Raw genomic sequence first — 20,893 nt, 5'->3', positions numbered from 1 at the left:
TTTACTTGCTGCCAGGAACGTTGGGGGCCTGTTGGGTTGCACCTGCGCTCACATCACATCACGAAATAAAATGTATAAAATACAAAATAAAATATAATGAAATAACGTGTTAAATGGGTGGAAATCCCTAGATCAATGTTTAAATTAACACTCACGCATTGACTCTGTCGGCTATGTTTTGCCATGCATGCTCCCTTTCTTTTGCAGCTGCGGCTGTGTTACTTTTTTTTCTGCATGATGTGCATGCTGTCGGCATATGCTGCCATCAGAATTTCCGCCTCGAGCGCTGTGAAATACGTCGACCGCGCCTTCTTTCCCTCCGTCTCCATGGTGACTCGCTTAATCTGTGCTCCACTGATCGGGGCTTTATGTATCCTCGTGCGCGTGCTTAACTTGGGGTTGTAGCAACTCCGCGTTGATTGAACTAATTGTTATCAGCCTTTCTGAAACGGAATATTCTGAGTTGGACAGTTCGGGGTTACTCAACCCTGAGTATCGTTTTTCACTCTGAGTTTTCTAAACCGGCTTCCTGAAATAGGGCCCAGAACTTGAAGTTTGAGTTCAGAACTTTCAACATTCCTAAAATGAATTCACAAAGTGCGGAAAAACATGGCACCAGTAGTTGTTTTTCAGGGGACAACAAATGCTCATCAGTAGTAGCATAGAACAGAAAATGAATGAAAAGGTGTCATCTAAAGTTTTCAAGATTTAGAAATTAAAAATAATAGAAAGAGGGAAGCTGTTCTTGATGAACTATGTAACCTGCAGACATTTGGTTGAAAAATTATGCGGAGTAAGAATTCCAGCTTTTGCGATTTTCTTTGATTCCTCTTTAAATCAGATACTGGAACAATCCCAAACTCTACAGATCATTAACTGTCATCATTAACTGATGAGCCTATCCTGATAATCCTCTTTCTGAAACTTAGAATGAACAGACTTTATAAATTGGACATAATGGTCATTTCAGTATGATCCAAAACAAACGAACCCAATAACTTATCAGGAAAGTGTTTACAGAGTATACACAGAGTATTTTTTTCAGCATTAAAGTATCCCAAGGTTCAGCAGACCTTGGGAGCAACAGCCATCTTTTATACCTATATAGTTTGTGCTCACCAGCCCAGGGGAGTAATCTGACCATTTTGCTTATTATTAGCAAGGTTTATATTAGTTATGCTTGCAAATAATGTTTAGTTTCGGACTTACTGTCTTCAAAAGATTTCTTCTCAGCTGCTCTGAGCCACTCACATTCATTTTTTCCAAATCATTTCCACTATGCCACTCTTGCACAAACATTACGTATCCCCCAAAACCAATTCTTATCGTAACCTACCACACAGACACGTTGTTATCATTCGATCTAGGGGTTATTATCAGTTGTGATCAATCCCATAGATATCTCCAGTATGTACCCATCTCTACCTACCCATAGACCAGAAAGTGTTATCATCCTTTCTAATCAGAGATCAAACTCAAAGCAACCCGGAGTATGTATGGGGCTTGTGGAATTGAGTGCATGTTTAGTTTTCAGAGCAATATTTCCCCAGACAACCTATAAAATTAGCTTTTAGACACAGTGGTAAAACCCCTTTTAAAAATAATTCTCCAAGAGGACACACGTGAGAGAGATTTGCGGGCTCAAGTAGAACAGCTAAAAAGCAAAAGCTAACAGCAGAAACATGGCAAATTCAATAACAATGCCTTTAATTTAACTTTGCCAACACAGATGAGTCGTAGTTTAACTTATCTTTAAGCTAAACGTTGTGCAGAAAAGGTTTAAAGTAACTTATGGTTGACGTTTATTAAAAATTATGCAAGTCAAAGAGAAAAGTTCACTTACTGAATATGGATGCATGACATAAAATAATTTAAAATTTGTTGCTGTATTTCAAATCTCTACATAAGCATTTACCCATACTGTTTTAGAATTATTGTAAAATGTGGGTTTTATAACAGAAAAAATGTAAACAGAGGTTTGAAAGAGGTCACAAACTTACAATGTGCATAAACAGCCCAGAAGTTAACCCCTTTTACTGTGTGTGCAGGAAACTATGCACTGCTCTGGTTTTGTGTGTATATGAGTAAAAGAAAACAGGTTGTGCACAGCTAGAGAGCTTGTGATTTAAAGTCAAATCTATGTGTCATGTGCAGGACAGCTTTGGTGCCACATACATTTAGACTGAACTAACTGTTGTCATGCTAAGCCTTTGTCGTTTGGTGATCACTAAACAATACCCCTTCCCATTAGTTCCTCATTCAAATTTTTGTTCCAACTTTAATTAATTTTTCATGTTAATTAAAAGATATGCACTGTATTATAAATGGTAGCAGCCTATGAATGTGCTGAAAAGAGGACGTAGCAGTGTAATGAAAAGATACACAGAGGTAACTCACCACAGAAGTAAATGGATATCATCTGTATACAATCCAGTGGTTTCAGTTTACAAAATGCCTGAGTGGGTTTCCAGGAACATGACCTAAAGTAACAACACAGCAGAGCTGAGCACGGTATGAGGTTCCTGCCTGTCTCAGCAGCACAGCTGCCCTTTAAAATTGGGCTTCCAACTGATGTGATGAGGCACAAAAAATAATTACTTTATGGCTTTTCAGGATTCATATTTACACAAGAGTACAATACATACAACACTCAATAGCTAAATTAATAACACTTTGCCTGCCAGAGTATTGTTTTGAAATTACCAGTGACTCATAAATGACTAATAATTCAAGACCTCAGAGTTAGATCTTTAATGCTATCGCAACATGTGAAAACAATGATTGCTTGAATATGTTGTCACTGGCAGTGATGGTGTTAAGTTAAAATCAGTGTAATACCCTGAAATAAATCCTGTAGCTTGTAGTTTGATATTGGTGCTGATTCAGCTGTAGGATTTTGAGTGTTTAGTTACAAGGACTGTTATGACATCTTGCTTGTTCCTGACAAAAAAAAAAAGTCAGTTTTGCCTTTCTCAAAGGGAGGTAGGGTTATCAGAAATGAGGATTTTAGTCTGATTATAAATTCCTATGAAGTCAGGGTCTTCGGGTGTTCAGTGACCATGTGTTTCCTTCTTTTTTTCCTTTTTTTTAAATTGTTCTCTAAACTCTTGGCAATCAGGGGACAACACTAACACCTGTTAGGTTTGGAGCGATGTTTGGGGTCAACACAAAAAGATCCTTCAGTCACAAATGATCTGATTACTGTATTATGATTTATTGGTGACATGTTTAGATTGTTTTTAACCCTTTCACGTATAGTCACTACAGTGGACAGCTATTCAAAAGCTCTTGTATTTGTGCCAGTGTTGGACACTCATCATGTGTCACTCCATACACATCAGTTTTCCACCTAAGTGGACATGTAAAAAACTCTTTGAAAAGTACGTTTAAAAAATATGACAAAAATGAAGCAAAAGTACACTGTGCCAATCAAATATCACATTAGTAGAAAAATACTCAAAACCTTGGCTTTAGTTCAAGTTTGTTTAAGACTGCTGCAGCTTTTTTCTCATACTGTTTCCTGATTCTTACCGTTCCTGAGTTTGTTCCGAGTCCATTCTCACCCGCAGCTTTCTTTGAAACCTGATTAACCTGTTCCATGCTCTTTGTGCATTCAAGGAATTATAATTCAGAGTCAACTCACACTGAAACTTCAGTCCAGCTTGCAGACTGCAGGCATTTACCTCATAGTTCTCATTTTATTTAAGGTAGCATTTCTCAACATACTCGCAAGGCTGTTACTATGCATTGCTTCACAGTCACACTGCATTTGTAACGATGGCCTACCACACCACAGACAGATCTTTGGCTGACTGTCCCTTCTCGTTGTCCACACTGTAATAAGAGAATTCATCTCCCAATGTGCCTGAACAGCAGGCAGTCCAAAAATATTCGCTGACAGGCTGCGAATTCACAACACTGTGAAGGGGGGAAACCAGCTGGAGACGTTTTAATGACATGAGATTCTCGATATAAAGCCATGTGGATCTGACAGATACAGAATGTGGCCGAGGCTGACTGCCTTCCTGGTAGTGCTACACTGTAGCGGTTAGGATGTTCTGTGTGGTCGTATCAAGGCCAGCCATATAGAAAACTGCTGCACTAATCAGAATACATGTGTTCTAGTGCTGAGATAAAGATAAAGATCAAATCTGATGCAATGCATTGCAGCTGACATTGGCCTAGTTTGTCAAAGCGTAGGAAAGATTGCCAACCATGATACTGATTTCCATTTGAGTATGAAGGGGAAGTTTTGTCATATGAGTTATGTAAAGTGAAACATCATGGTAAATTGCCTGTGGCCTGTGGTCACAATTTAATCCACCATTTTCCAACTAGACTAACTTGTTTTGCTCCTTAATGTAGACTGAGATTGAAAAATAACCTACTCTTCACAGTTTGACCCAAAGCAATTGTTCATTTGTTTAAACACAATCCTAAAGCGAACCTGAAACATGTAACTACTGTACTGAAACCCAAATTATGACCAGTAATTGTATTGTTTTTATAATTTGTTACACAATGAAAGGATTAAGAGATAACAATATTTAGAATTTACATAAACAGCAAGCTGGGGGATAGCCATGTCTGTTTCACCACAACCCACCGGATAACCAAACAATCAGCCAACTAGTCGTACAACCCAACCCAAAGGACGCCCTGTCTGAATGTTAACATCTAATCGAAAGGCCATTTTCAGTTATGTGCCTTCTTGAGCAGGGGGACCTTGCAGTGTGTGTGTGTTACCAATGATGTTCTTGGTGACTGTGGTCTCAGCTGCTTCAGATCATTAACAGGTTTTTCCTGTGTAGTTTTTGGCTGATGCACCACCTTTCTCATGATCATTCTCACCCCATGAGGATCTTTTATACAATGGGAGTAGCTGAGCAAAGTTCCAGCAGTGGATCAAATAATTACTTCCTCCATTTGTAAACTGTATGGTGGTCCGGTTTTTTTAATAGTTTTTTTTAATATATGGTAAAAACATACATTTTTGGGAGGAGCTCAGAGTAGAGCCGCTGCCCCTCCACATCGAAAGGAGCCAGTTGAGGTGGTTCGGGCATCTGACAAGCATCTTACAACATCTCCTGGGCGCCTCCTGGGTGAGGTTTTTCGGGCATGTCCCACTGGGAGGAGGCCCCGGGGCAGACCCAGGACACGCTGAAGAGATTATATCTCTCGGCTGGCCTGGGAACACCTTGGTTTCCCCCGATAAGCTGGAGAAGGTGGCTGGGAGAGGGAGGTCTGGGCTTCTCTGCTTGGGCTGCTGCCTCCGTGACCCGGCCCCGGATAAGCAGAAGAAAATGGATGGATGGAACACACATTTTTCTATATTAAGTTTTTTAACAGACTAAATGTCAATATATGTGAATACGTTTTGATGTGGGTCAGTCAGAATTCTTATTTTCTTTGTTCCCTAACTGCCAAGGCTTTGGAAAACAATCTAATGAAAAAAAAAAGATGTCATCTGAAAGTTAGGAATTAGGGTTCACTGATGAGCAGACCTTTGAGGATTAGGAAGGCTAATGTAAACCAACCAATTGGAGAAGGAATATGACAGTGTCCTTCATGTCGTCTTATGAGAGTGGACTTCGTGGTTACAGGTTGTCAAGCAATTTGGTCCCTGTACAACCTGTGCAAGAGCATTGGCACAATACTCCATTGAGCTGGACTCCACCACGCGTTCCCTTTACCAGAGACTCTGTTCATAAAGGTAAAGATTTTTACTTCAGTGTCACAAAAATCATCCACTGAACAAATCAGTGGGTCAACAAGTCATCCAACCAAACAACCAAACAGCGAATTCATCATAGACGTGGGATGGAAAAAAATATGAGAGGATGGGAGAGGGATCAAATGAGGACCATATGAATGACATTCCAACTTGTCTTGATTCTGGGTGTGTTGCTTGTTGTTGCTGGTGGTTTGGGAAGTCTGAGAGCCTCCGCAGATTTAGGTTTTGTTGACAATGTGTTTGTCTGACTCATCCCTGTCGTTACTACATTACACATCCGACTCAGCGACTGATTGACTGACTGACAGAAAGGACACAATCAAACACATCTTCTACAGAATAGTATCAAAAGAGTAGCCCATTTTGATAGCATCTTTATATCACTGATTCTCTGCGTTGATTTAATCAAGGGATCTAAGTTGCACTAATCCTTATGAGGATTAGAGTGTTTGTCAGTGTTATTTATGACTGCCCAGGTGTCACGACATCTTAATGGAAGCTAACTGAACCATCTGAGACATTTTATCTGGGATTATTCTTGAGAATTGCAGCACCATGACTGGGATGGGGAGTCCCTTTGTGTATGCATGTGTGTGTGAGTTATTAAGTGTAGTTGCATGGGTGCATATATCTGTGTGCGTCTGGCCATGCCTTCATTGTCTGTGTGTATTAGTGTAAGTTTAACCACAGTCTTTCCTGTTTTTAACTGTACTGACATTCCCTCTTCCTCTGGGTGTATTCTGAAATGCAATGCTCAAATCTGTGGGATAACCAGCCATTAGAATCCTGAGTAGTGCAGGGTTTTAGTCAGAGCAATAAAAACAATAAAAACTGAAAAGAAAACATTGCATTAGGTAAAACTTCAATGATACCCATAAGGCAAGTTAGGAGAAGGAAAATAAGTAGTCTGGGGCACATTTAGAAACTCTTAGGGGCTGGGGGAGCATTTGAGAAACTATGAACATTCTTTTACAGTCAAATTTAAACTTATATTTATTTTAATTTGAAATAATCTATGTCACATTATTTTTCCCGGTCAATGCAAACTAACCAAAAGTTCTTTCTAACAGAACAGATGCACAAACAATCATTGCTTGGACACATTTCAAAACTGTCACCGACATTTGTGCAAAATACCCCAATAGCCTCTACTCATCTACTTTTGCATTTATCTGTAGTTTATTGGAAGTTCTTTGTGGTTATGTTGCATTCGAGCATGTATGTCTTGTGATTTTGCATCTGGTTATGGTCATTTAAGCTTTTTTTTTCTATTTTGTGTTTTGGTTTTGTGTGTGTGTCTTTAGGGTTGTTTTGAGCGGCTTTGTAATTCTCATTTTGCATTTCTTTTGGTCCATTGGATTCCAATGGTAAACTTGCTGTAAAACTGACACAGTGACTGACGACAGTCCTCTGACTCTTTTGAGTAAGTTTCATATCTATGCTTGTGGCATGCTAGCACTACAAAATGTAACTATTACAGCCAAACGAAACCGACACAGCAGATCATATCAGCAACTGTTTCATGTCTTAAGGACAAACTCATAATAAGCACAACCCAAGAGGCAGCCAACAAGACTGTGTACGCTGTAAACCTGAAGACGTTAGCAGAACTTAAAGGCAACCAATTGCCTTAAGTTTGTTAAGTTCATGAACTTAAAAGGTTATCAGAACTCCAATATTTTGATTACATTCAAAATGTACCTTTTGACTAAAATAAAAGTAATACATTTAATAATTAAATTCAAAAATATTTAATAACCGGAACTTAAAGTTTTCATCCCTGTCTCCCATGGGAATAAGTTGACATAGCTTAAAAAGAATGACTACAACAGAGTCACTTTTTTTTCAGTTTAGCAAAACTCAATATTCATTTTTCACAACTGTTTGTAAAGATCTGGGCACTGAAAACTCAAAAACATTCACACAAAATGTAGAAAAATTAAAGCAACTGACTGCCTCAGTGGCTTTTAGGACTGCTAAATTTCAATCTTAAGTACACTTCTTCAGTTCAACAGTATTTTGTTGACTTCCACCAATAACACATTGCACTGTTAACAGACATGGCAGGTGTTTCTGGGCTTTCAATTAGTCTTTAATCCCCCGTCCACATTTTAAAATCAAACAACCACAAAGAGTGGGTGACCCACCATATTTGACAGGAAATTAAGTCTTTATTAAAAGAAAAGAAAATGTGAAAAATTTAAAAAGCTAAATAAAAAAAGTCAGTTGACTGATTTTAACGCTTGCAGTCAATGCAGATTTTTTAAATTCCCCAAAAAATTTATTGCAGTAAATTTGATTATTTTTAAGTCTAATTGTTTTGTATATGTTTAAAATGTTTATGTAATGTTTCAAAAAGAAATAAAAGCAACCAAAAACAAAGCAAAAAACAAACAAAACCTGTGAGCAACTGATAAAGGACAAGGACATTTAAATTTTACTCTTTTCTCAGAATTTAAATCAATCCGTTATCTCCGACTAAAATTAACCCCACACAGCAAATCCAGCATGTCCAAATTAACACTGTCGGATTTGATTTCAACACTATTAAAGTGTCTATATGGGTCCACACCAGAGAGTGTTAATTTAAATACTTTACTTGTGTAAAGTATTTTCCCAAAAGACAAGGACACAGGCAACAGGTAATACTGAACTAAATGTAAAACCTCAACCTTTTTCATTTTTACCTAAACCGTGTGCACAAAACTCTGGAGGGATCTATGCTAACGTAGAATCCAGTCAGGACGTCTGCTACTGCTGTTTGCTCGTTTTTTGTTTTTTTTTATGGGTGATCATTTTCAGGCTTCAAGTAGCACCATTATACCAACATTTCACATTCTAGACATTGTTTTAGGTGTATATTAGACCAAAAGTTTGACTGAAAATTCACATGCAAGCTTTTTTCAAGGCTGTGGTATTTGCCCGCAAACAATACCTTTCAGCTAGCTAAAACAGAATATTATGCTATCACCGAGCAACATGGCTAATGCCTTTCACACAGCTTTGTCTCAACTCCAAAGAGCCACAGAAGTAAAAGCTCATAATAATAATTGAAACAATCTTTTGAAAAAATGACTTACCAAGCATGGCAAACAACTCAAATATGTAGAGCAAAATGTTCTGAAACGGCTTCACTTCAGCTTCGATTGGAGCCGTGCTGGGGGCGGAGTCTGTGAATTTACTCTGTTGGTGTCATAGCCCCTCTAGGAGTTCAGAGTTAAGAGGTCAAGAGTTAATGTTTCCATTGTAACACCTCCAGATTTGACATAGAAACACTCATTTTTAACACTCGACATAAGTTCTATATTACAGTTTTTTTTTTTTATTGGTTTGGCGCAGTTTTCACAAGCAATTGGTACATTTTCAAAACTCTTAGTACTTATATCACAACAGATCATCAAAAGTGCACGTTTTTCAAACATTTCAAGGCAAGGCAAGGCAAATTTATTTGTATAGCACAATTCAACAACAAGGTGATTCAAAGTGCTTTTCAGCATATTTCCAATTGTGTCAGTACAATACACATAATGACAAAATATCCTTTTCACTACACAAAATAAGTGTTTCATCTAAATAAATGTTTTGTTCACAGTTACTGCCTTTCATAATGTTGTCACTATCAAATTTTTGATTTGCACCTCTTATTATTCAGTTTAATACATTTGTCTATCATTTAATTCAACTGATCTTAATGTTTAATCAATGAATCCTTCATTATGTCCATGGATTTTTAACTTGACTGATTGTTGTCTGGTCATTTGTAAGTTACACATTGCTGCAAGAGCTTTCAATCTAGAAATACTAATTGCTAATTGTTTCCCCCTGATGATCACAATTAGTTACCATATAAGTAGAACTGTGTTTGAGACTTTGCACTGTTCAAATATGGAGCAGGATAGACTCGTAGGGAGAGGAAACCTTCATCGAAGAGGTGGTGGTGCTCCTCGACAGAGAGGTGGGCACAGGCACAGGCACAGGCAAAGAGAAAGAGGTGGTGGTGCTCCTCAACAGAGAGGTGGTCTTCAGAGAAATGTAGGCAGAAGACAACGCACCATCATCTCTAATGAAGTCCGGGCCATCATTGTTGACCATGTGGTTAACAGAGGCTTTACCATGGCTGAGGCTGCCAGGTTGGTACAGCCTAATTTACAAAGGTCAACTGTCAGCTCTATCATCAGAACTTTTCGCCAAGAAAACTGGTATGTCTGCTATAGCAACTTCACTTCTAAAATATAGTACTCTATTGTATAGATGAACAACATGTAATTGTCAGTTTACAGTAATGTAATTTGTAATACTTCAATATTGACAGTATATGATTGTCCTCAGAATTAACAGGAGACAACCTGGTGGTGGTCGCCCACGTGTTTTGACTGACCAGCAGGAGTTGGCTGTGGTGGAAATGGTCAGGGCAAGGAATGACATACGGCTGTCTGAAATCAAACAGGCTATTGAGAACAACAATGACACCTTTGCCAATGTGCCATCAATTAGCCTTCCAACGATTGCCCGAGTTTTGAAGAAGCACCAGGTTTCCATGAAACAAATTTACTTGGTTCCTTTTGAGAGGAACAATGTCTGGGTGAAACAACTGCGTTCAGAATATATTCAGGTACAACACTAAACTGGCATGCAATTACTGTAACAGTACTGACAACTATTAGTTGTAAAAAAAAAAACTAACTAAATTATCATTTTAGAGGGTGATGGAGCTGGACGCTGCTGTGAATCATCACAAGTATATTTTTGTTGATGAGGCCAGTTTCAATCTGGCAAAAACTAGACGCAGAGGACGTAACCTTATTGGACAAAGGGCTACCATCCAAGTCCCTGGACAACGTGGAGGAAACAGCTCAATGGGTGCAGCTATATCTGAAGATGGTGTGGTAGGCTGTAGACCAGTTCTAGGGTCATACAACACTGAACACCTGATAGTTTTTTTTAAATGAACTGGAGCAGGCCTGTCAGGGAGAAGACATTGTCTATGTTGTTGTGTGGGACAATGTCAGCTTCCACCATGCACAGCTGGTTCAGGAATGGTTTCAAACACATCCTCGCTTCATGACACTCTATCTTCCACCATATTCCCCTTTCCTCAACCCAATTGAGGAATTCTTCTCTACATGGAGGTGGAAGGTGTATGATCGCCATCCCCATGAGCATGTCTCCCTTCTTCAAGCCATGTGTGAAGCTTGTGGTGATATAACTCCTGAGCAATGTCAAGCCTGGATTCGTCATGCCAGGAAATTTTTCCCACGGTGCCTGAACAACGAAGACATCCATTGTGATGTTGATGAAAATTTATGGCCCAATGTTAATGACCGGCTTGATTAATTGTGTAAAAGTGATAAAAATAAAATAAAAAATATATTGTGCTTATGTAAATGACTTGTTGTTTTTTCTCCCTTTTTCGTGTGTATGTGTGTATGTATGTATGTATGTATGTATGTATGTATGTATGTATGTATGTATGTATGTATGTATGTATGTATTAGGGGTGCAACGATATTCGTATCGATATTGAACCGTTCGATACAGTGCTTTCGGTTCTGTACGCATATGTATCGAACAATACAACATTTGTAATTTATTTTATCAACTTTCCTTCTGACGATGCTGTCTGTGTTGAGCGCTCAGTGAATCTGCGTTCGACTACTCCGCCTAGGCTGCACTGTCGAGCGCAGATCCACTGAGCGCTCAACACAGACAGCATAGTCAGGAGGAAGAGCGCAGGGCAAGCTAGCGAGACAGAAGTTAAGCTCTCCTTGCAAGATGGACCTCCCCCACCCTCATTCAGATCTGGCGTTTGGAATTATTTTGGTTTTCATGTGACGTATGACCCTGAAGGTAAGCGAGTCATGGACTAAAGTAAAACAGTATGTTGGATGTGCCATGCAATGCTTAATTACATTGGTGTGAACTAGTGTGTTAGCGCAGTTAGCTCGTTAACGTGTTGGCCGTCTAGCCCCATGCACGGGGCGATCGGCGGTAGCTCGTTAACGGAGATTTGGTGTTGTGGCGTTAAGGTCATTTCAACGAGATTAACCTGAAAGCACTAGTGGGAACACAACGAATATGACTGCACATTTACGCCGACATCATCCTAGTGCAAAGACAAAAACAACAAGCATGCTACTAACTTTAGCCGAGTCATTTAGACAGCCGTTAGCACGTGATTCTCCTTATGCTGCTGAGAATATAGCCCAGAAGAAGCGGATAGTATAGCTTTTATTTTGGAAAGAGACATTTCTCTGTAATAAACTCTCTTTTCCAAAGATGAGTGATTCCTCAATCAGATACAGGGCTTGCAAAATCGCTAGCCCGACGTCCCGGAGCTAGCGATCTTTCCAGTCGGGCTACAAAAATCTCTCTGCCCTGCCCGTCGGGCTATTGTAGGAAAAATATATGTCAATGCTTTTGCATTCTTTCAGAAATGTAGCTGGGTAATTATGTCACTGTCAATATGTGACATATTGAAATCGCGTTTGAATTTGCGCTTGTTTTTTTGCTTTCACTTTGCAATGACAGCACTGATCTGTGAGTGATGATAATTTGTGCACCAATTCCTCTGACATCGTCTTATTAATCGTTAGCTTACTATGCAAACATGACAAGTGAAATCTCCCGCAGCAAGCTTAAACATGTGAGAGGTTGATCGCGCAGAGAATCGCTGAGCTTATGTGAGTCGTGTGTAAAAGTAGCAGTATATATATTTTAGTTCTGCTGAGCCAAATAAGACAGGTCGGGGTGAAGAAGTGACAGCCAAAGAAAAGCTTACCACAAAACGGAGAAGTTATGACAAATGAGACTATAAGGCAAAAAGAAAGTGCAGCTTTATGGTTTCATGGACAAAAGAATTTCTGTGGCTGCAATATGACGAGCTAAATAACCAGGGCTGCACATAAGTGGTCCGCAGGTGCGCATTCGCTGTCAAAATAAAAAACGCGCACAAGGGTTAGGGTTAAATTTAAAAACTGTACTTTTGAGTTAAAATATATATTTATAATTTTAATAAATGACAAATTAAAAAGGCATGAACATTTTTTTGTATCGAAAAAATATCGAACCGTGACACCAAAGTATCGAACCGAACCGTGAATTTTGTGTATCGTTGCACCCCTAGTATGTATGTATGTATGTATGTATATATATATATATATATATATATATATGTGTGTGTGTGTGTGTGTGTGTGTATATGTGTGTGTGTGTGTAAATGGTAAATGGCCTGTATTTATATAGCGCTTTACATATCCAGTCACCCACCCATTCACACACACATTCGCACACTGGTGATGGCAAGCTACATTGTAACCACAGCCACCCTGGGGCGCACTGACACACACATATATAAATATAAATATATATATATATATATATATATATATGTGTGTGTATATATATATATGTGTATATGTGTGTATATATATATATATGTGTGTATATATATATATATATATGTGTATATGTGTATATATATATATGTGTATATGTGTGTATATATATATATATGTGTGTATATATATATATATATGTGTATATGTGTGTGTATATATATATGTGTATATGTGTGTGTATATATATATATATATATGTATATATGTGTGTATATATATATATATGTGTATATGTGTATATATATATATATATGTGTATATGTGTATATATATGTATATGTATATATATGTGTATATATACAGTGGGGCAAAAAAGTATTTAGTCAGCCACCGATTGTGCAAGTTCCCCCACCTAAAATGATGACAGAGGTCAGTAATTTGCACCAGAGGTACACTTCAACTGTGAGAGACAGAATGTGAAAAAAAAATCCATGACTCCACATGGTAGGATTTGTAAAGAATTTATTCGTAAATCAGGGTGGAAAATAAGTATTTGGTCAATAACAAAAATACAACTCAATACTTTGTAACATAACCTTTGTTGGCAATAACAGAGGTCAAACATTTACTATAGGTCTTTACCAGGTTTGCACACACAGTAGCTGGTATTTTGGCCCATTCCTCCATGCAGATCTTCTCGAGAGCAGTGATGTTTTGGGGCTGTCGCCGAGCAACACGGACTTTCAACTCCCGCCACAGATTTTCTATGGGGTTGAGGTCTGGAGACTGGCTAGGCCACTCCAGGACTTTCAAATGCTTCTTACGGAGCCACCCCTTTGTTGCCCGGGCGGTGTGTTTTGGATCATTGTCATGTTGGAAGACCCAGCCTCGTTTCATCTTCAAAGTTCTCACTGATGGAAGGAGGTTTTGGCTCCAAATCTCACGATACATGGCCCCATTCATTCTGTCCTTAACACAGATCAGTCGTCCTGTCCCCTCGGCAGAAAAACAGCCCCATAGCATGATGTTTCCACCCCCATGCTTCACAGTAGGTATGGTGTTCTTGGGATGCAACTCAGTATTCTTCTTCCTCCAAACACGACGAGTTGAGTTTATACCAAAAAGTTCTACTTTGGTTTCATCTGACCACATGACATTCTCCCAATCCTCTGCTGTATCATCCATGTGCTCTCTGGCAAACTTCAGACGGGCCTGGACATGCACTGGCTTCAGCAGCGGAACACGTCTGGCACTGCGGGATTTGATTCCCTGCCGTTGTAGTGTGTTACTGATGGTGACCTTTGTTACTTTGGTCCCAGCTCTCTGCAGGTCATTCACCAGGTCCCCCCGTGTGGTTCTGGGATCTTTGCTCACCGTTCTCATGATCATTTTGACCCCACGGGATGAGATCTTGCGTGGAGCCCCAGATCGAGGGAGATTATCAGTGGTCTTGTATGTCTTCCATTTTCTGATGATTACTCCCACAGTTGATTTTTTCACACCAAGCTGCTTGCCTATTGTAGATTCACTCTTCCCAGTCTGGTGCAGGTCTACAATACTTTTCCTGGTGTCCTTCGAAAGCTCTTTGGTCTTGGCCATGGCGGAGTTTGGAGTCTGACTGTTTGAGGCTGTGGACAGGTGTCTTTTATACAGATGATGAGTTCAAACAGGTGCCATTCATACAGGTAACGAGTGGGGGACAGAAAAGCTTCTTACAGAAGACGTTACAGGTCTGTGAGAGCCAGAGATCTTCCTTGTTTGAGGTGACCAAATACTTATTTTCCACCCTAATTTACGAATAAATTCTTTACAAATCCTACCATGTGAATTCATGGATTTTTTTTTCACATTCTGTCTCTCACAGTTGAAGTGTACCTCTGGTGCAAATTACTGACCTCTGTCATCATTTTAAGTGGGGGAACTTGCACAATCGGTGGCTGACTAAATACTTTTTTGCCCCACTGTATGTGTATATGTGTATATGTATATATATATATATATGTATATGCAGTGTTGGGGAGTAACGGAATACATGTACCGCCGTTACGTATTTAGAATACAAAATATGAGTAACTGTATTCCGTTACAGTTCCCGTTTAAAAAGGTGGTATTCAGAATACAGTTACTTTGTTGAAATAAATGGATTACACTGCGGTACTTTCCTGTTTCATTTTGTCGCGGGTCAGGACTGTTTGGGTTTTGTTTGACAGCTACGTTCTTTCGTTCCAGGCGGCAGCGTTACGGTTGCCATGGTTACAGGGCGACGCTCTCTCTCTCTTTCTGCGACTGTGTGTTTCCTGGGTGAGAGAGCGCCTTTTCGTTGTTGTTGTTGTGCTAAGCTAACAGGCAGAATGCTACAAGCATAGCTCTAAAGAATGTAGCATCATGGGCAGTGTAGTCCGTGTTGCAGGGAGAATGCACTGCCATACACGTTATGTGTCTGTGAGCGCGAGGAGGGAGAAAAAGGGGAGTGGAAAGGTACGAGTTGTCGTCGAGGAAAAACGGGAGCTGGAAACATGTAAATATAATAATAACCACTGCAGCCAAGAAGAGTGCCTGACGAGCCCAGTTGTAAGTAAGCTATTAAGACTCGACTGTACACCGTGTTCGTGTTTTCCTCCGAAAACAATAAGTTCCGTTGGAGCAGTCTTTCAACGCCTCTCTCTGTCTCTCGCAAGAAAAATTGACCCACACAACAAAGTAAAGCTATTTTTTCGGCTATGAGCCGACAGGGACCCCGCCGTATTAGTCAGAGGTCCCTTTACTACAGTTCGGAGTCGCGGACCTTCAGTAATAGTAATAAATCACACAGCAATAGTACATTCACGTTGTTGTAAAAAGCACGATAATATATTAAGTAATCCAAAGTATTCAGAATACGTTACTCTCATTGAGTAACGTAACGGAATACGTTACAGAATACATTTTGGGGCATGTATTCTGTAACGGAATACATTTTAAAAGTAACCTTCCCAACACTGTGTATATGTATATATATGTATATATATATGTGTATATATATATATATACAAATGTGATCAAATGTGAGTTTTGTACTGAGAGATTTGAAAATGCACACTTTAGTTGTGAAAATAGTACCAAACCAATTTAAAAAAAACTGTAATTCTTCTTAATCTGCTTACAATAGTAATGTTTTGGTGTATTTTATTAGTTCATTTTAACAATGGAATGGTTAGTATGGAAGTACTTCAAATTTTCCCAAAAGCTTCCATAAATCAGAGCTCGGATTGAGACATATTTGTTTTGGTTTCACCACCAATGGTCAGCTGCTGGCTCAAGGCTTTTCAGACTCAGTTTGCTTGGTGGCTTTTCTACTGTGCCAGCAGTAAATTGAACTCAGTACTGGGTATTTCTTAACACAATGATGAGTTTGTTTATGACAAGCAATATAATAATAGGCCTTTTTCAGTGCTTGGAGTTGATTAATGTTAGTTTCAAACTACGGCTCATATGGAAACTCATTATTTTGACTGACCCCTGCGGCCACAGATGTGCATATTCTGGGCACAGTTACACACTCTCTGACACCTGGAAGCTGCCCAGTATAACCACAGTCTGGTCTACTTGTCAGCTGGAAGTTGAGTTCCTTGCTAAGGAGGACCTAAGTAGTAGTAACTTGCACCTTTCAGTCAACATGTTGCTAGATATTTCTGGGCACAAACAGTATTGTGCAAAAGTTTGAGCTGCCCCTCAATCCTTTTCCTTCTAGAATCGTTGGAAATGGTCTCAGTGACTTTTAGAAAAATGTAAATCATTCATGGGAATACAGTATGTAAGTCAAAAACACGCACCTTTATTCCTTGACACAGCCTAAACGCCTAAACTCTCTCAGACAAGCTCACTTGTAATTTATTTAAACAGTCTTCATGAATAGTTCTCCAGGCTTCTTAAAGGACATTGCAAAGCTCTTCTTTGGGTGCAAATAATATCTTTTACGCTTAGTTGGGACCATATTGTCATGGTCCTCCATTTTTGCCCCGGTGTGCTGTCTTCACTCCTCGCACCAAGGTGGCAGCTGGTCTCCGACTGATCTCCACATCCACGCTACTCTCACCTGCTGCTAATCTCCTCTGATTGTTCCAGCCAGTACTTAGGACCCTGGTGGAGGACTGTTCCTCGCTGGATTGTTATACTTACCTCTGTTAGTGTAGCAAATTTCTTTGTGTTTCCTGTTTCTCTCCTAACAGCTGTCTCCATCTCCCTGTACAGATCTACCTGGGTCCTTGCCTGTTTCCCTTGGACCTGACCTGGATGAGCGTGAGTGAGAGTGAGTCACTGCATGGGATCGGATTGAGTGTGTTTGTGTCACTCTGGTACAAAGAGGAGTGTGAGCCTGTTATCCCCTGCCCTGGACCCCTTTTTTGGAACCCCTGGAGCCCTCATCCCTTGATCACTGTATATATATATATATACATAACTCACGTGGTGTTGTAAATAAATGCCCCTTTGATTGCATAGCTCTGAATCCTGCCTAATCCAATGTGACACATACACTGTATGGTTGAGAAGGTGCACTAAGTTGTCATGTAGTGCTAGCGAGTGCTAGGCATTAAACAATTTAGATAATAGAATTTAACTCATCATAACTGAAGCACAAAATTCTTTGGCAGTCTGTAGCACACAGTAAGTCATGGTCTTTGTCAAATAGTCCATTAAAAATGCTCTGAAAGGCATTACGAGCGCAAAAATAGCAGAAAAGAGGCTCAGCCGTAAGTGGCCTTTTGAGAAACTGCAGTTTAACTTTGCACTTCGGCATTGGCTTCATTGTATTAGCGCACAGAAAAGGTTTGGTATATTTTCTGCAGTGTTGTGCCATGCATGTCTCTCCATTCATTTTTGCAGTGTAGATGCAAGAGTGCTTTAGTGCTTTTTCTTGGCTTACATACTGACTGCATTGCAATTGTCCATGCTCCAGTGGGAAGAGCAGAGATACTGCTCATCGTGGCACTCTGGACTGAGCCATTACTGAAGTCATCATGTTGTGAATCTGTGCACATGTAGAGTAAACGTATGAATTGTATTAAATTTGTGTTTGGGGGGAAAAATCTTTCTAAGTTTGGTTTTTGATTAAATTTAACATGTAATCCTTTACTTGCAGTTTTGATGTCGCCATAGGTCTGTTGGAAGCTCTCTCCCCTTTCGTTTAGTTAGGACCTTCAAAATGACTGCCAAATAGTGAAACCAAAATGGCTCCCATCTTGCATGACCTGCTTCTTGAAGGACCTTAGCCGTATAACACATTTCCCTTATTTTGAGCTTGCTAAGGCATTAATAAGGCATTCGTTTTGGGGGTTCAAATTTTAGATTTGCTCTCCATGGTTCTGAAAAATTGTCAAAAACGATTATTAACAAGCTCACTGGAGTCTCAGTTATAGCCAAAGTGGGATTACCTTTGAGAGTCTCCATAGAAAATTGCAAAATTTAGCATTTGGTACAGGGGAGAAAAGAAAGAAGGATAGAGAGGACTCATGGACTTCATCTCTTTGTTCTGACATTGTACTTGGGCAATCGGTACAATGCCGATCACAATCACAGTCACGGTCGGTTGGGAAGCTCATCTGTAATGGTTATGAAGGTAACAGGAAGGTTGCCGGTTCGATCCCTGGGCTCTCTGTCCTGGTCGTTGTGTCCTTGGGCAAGACACTTTACCCTACCGCCTACTGGTGATGGCCAGAGGGGCCGATGGCGCGATATGGCAGCCTCGCTTCTGTCAGTCTGCCCCAGGGCAGCTGTGGCTACAACTGTAGCTTGCCTCCACCAGTGTGTGAATGAATAGTGGAATTGTAAAGCGCTTTGGGTGCCTTGAAAAGCGCTATATAAATGCAATCCATTATTACTTGGACCAGCTGACCCATTACAATGCCCTTTAGACCTTTTGACTTTTTAATTTATTATGGGGTTCCCTTTAATTGAAGACCCCTCAAAGGTCTGCTGACCTACACAGAGACATAGACAGTCTCTGTGTAGGTCTGCTTGCCGACAGCTTAAGCAGGAGATGACAGGCCTGGTTACAGTAATAACCCTTCCAGCTATCTCACGCCCATGCGTCTGCAGTATAGCCTGTAAATCTCACTCTGTTATTGTTTTAATAACACTAATGTTAGTATTAGCCAAGCTGTAAAAACGTCAGACATCAAAAGCCTGAAACATCTGAGCTATATTGGGGTGAAGACAAAGGGCGAGGGCCCAGCTTGTGAAAATAGCTGACTGTGCTGACTCAGCAAAGGTGTGTGTGTGTGTGTGTGTGTGTGTGTGTGTGTGTGTTGTGTGTGTGTGTGTGTGTGTGTGTGTGTGTTGTGTGTTGTGTGTGTTGTGTGTGTGTGTGTGTATGCGTGCATGTGTATGCGTGCATGAAGCAGGAAGGGCAGTAGTAGGCACAAATTTGTATACTGATAGTGCAATTGTGTAAGTGCGTGGATAGTTCAGTGCATGTAAGAGAGCCAAGCGACCTGCACAGAACAAAGCCCTGCAGCTGCTCGGTAAAAACGGACTTCTCAGAGCTCCATTTCCTCCAAACCACAAAGCCTCATAAAACTAGGCAGCCATACTTAGCTAATGGCATTAACTTCAGTACCGATGCCTCTGGTGCTGCTTATTGGGGGAAAACACCCTGATATATTTTCCAGCACATGACTTTGTTTTTCTGAATCAACAGCTCCACCTCTTCTCTGAACCATGGGGAAATAATAACTCTGAAATCACGTCTGATGGAGATGCATCGTAAAACGGCAGAAGATGGAAATAAAATCCACTTTGTGTTTGCTGGAGCTCATCTGCGACACACTGTCATGGAATATGTGAAAACCTGTTGGCAGCAGGGGTGTGGCTAGGGTCTGGGCTGGCACCACCACTGTCTGAAATTTGATTTGAACCCAAGAGCCTCCGCAAACTTTTATTCACATGGGAACACATGGGGTCTGGATTCCCTTTCTGGGAAAAACAGCATTGTCATCTTCAGGGCATCATTGTAAATGTAACTATATAATGACAAATACTAAAACATTATGTCTGCATGCTCATATAACTAATGCAAGATGCTAGAAAATACATTTCTTAAGCTGTTAAGTTGAAATATGGACTCCCCCTTTGACTCACAGTGATGTCTAAGACATAGTTTTTTGTTTTTGTGTGTGTGTGTGTGGGGGGGGGGGGGGGGGGGGGTTTACCAACAACCACTCAGTACAATAAAACTCATGTACAGCTGGACAGCCTTGTATTTTGTTACTCTGTGGTTGAACCTAGTTTTGCCATATTGCTACATGGCAACCTAATGTGACTTTATGGAGGCAGGAGGCCTCACATCTATGAAAGTCCTTGTGATCTGATTCATTTTCAACACCCAGCCCTCATCCTGACTGGTTCTTGGCCCAGTGCCTCCCCATTTAAAAAATTCTATAAACACCCCTGACTGGCACCAGGGAAAATAGAAGAAAGCGATGCAGCTTGTGCCCTGTAGTGTACGTTGAAACCTATATGACATTAATATTGGTTGCTGTGGCCCCTTGCGTTTTAAAATATGTGAGTAATGAAATAAGTTCTCCACGTGTACCAAAAATGACCTATTTTATGAACCTCTGAGCGCAGCAGGCGAGACTTCTTTGTCAGCGTACATATATGGGTGTGTGTGTGTGTGCGCGCGCGCACGTGTGTGTATGTGTGCGTGGATGCATGCTCAGGGTGGGGGTCCAGTGAATGCCAGGCTATCCATAATGTTTACTGACACAACACATTTTAATGGTTTTAGCTAAGAGCCAAGAATTGAGAAATCAAGTCACATCAAAAGGGTGGCACACAGCGGAAG

Source organism: Mchenga conophoros, linkage group LG16 (genome assembly GCF_057382185.1).
Source record: "Mchenga conophoros isolate Kocher_MC1m ecotype Shallow Benthic linkage group LG16, M_conophoros_male_GT1.1, whole genome shotgun sequence".
Taxonomy (NCBI): domain Eukaryota; kingdom Metazoa; phylum Chordata; class Actinopteri; order Cichliformes; family Cichlidae; genus Mchenga; species Mchenga conophoros.
The sequence above is the reverse complement of the archived record's forward strand: the minus strand, read 5'-3'. Positions refer to the sequence as shown.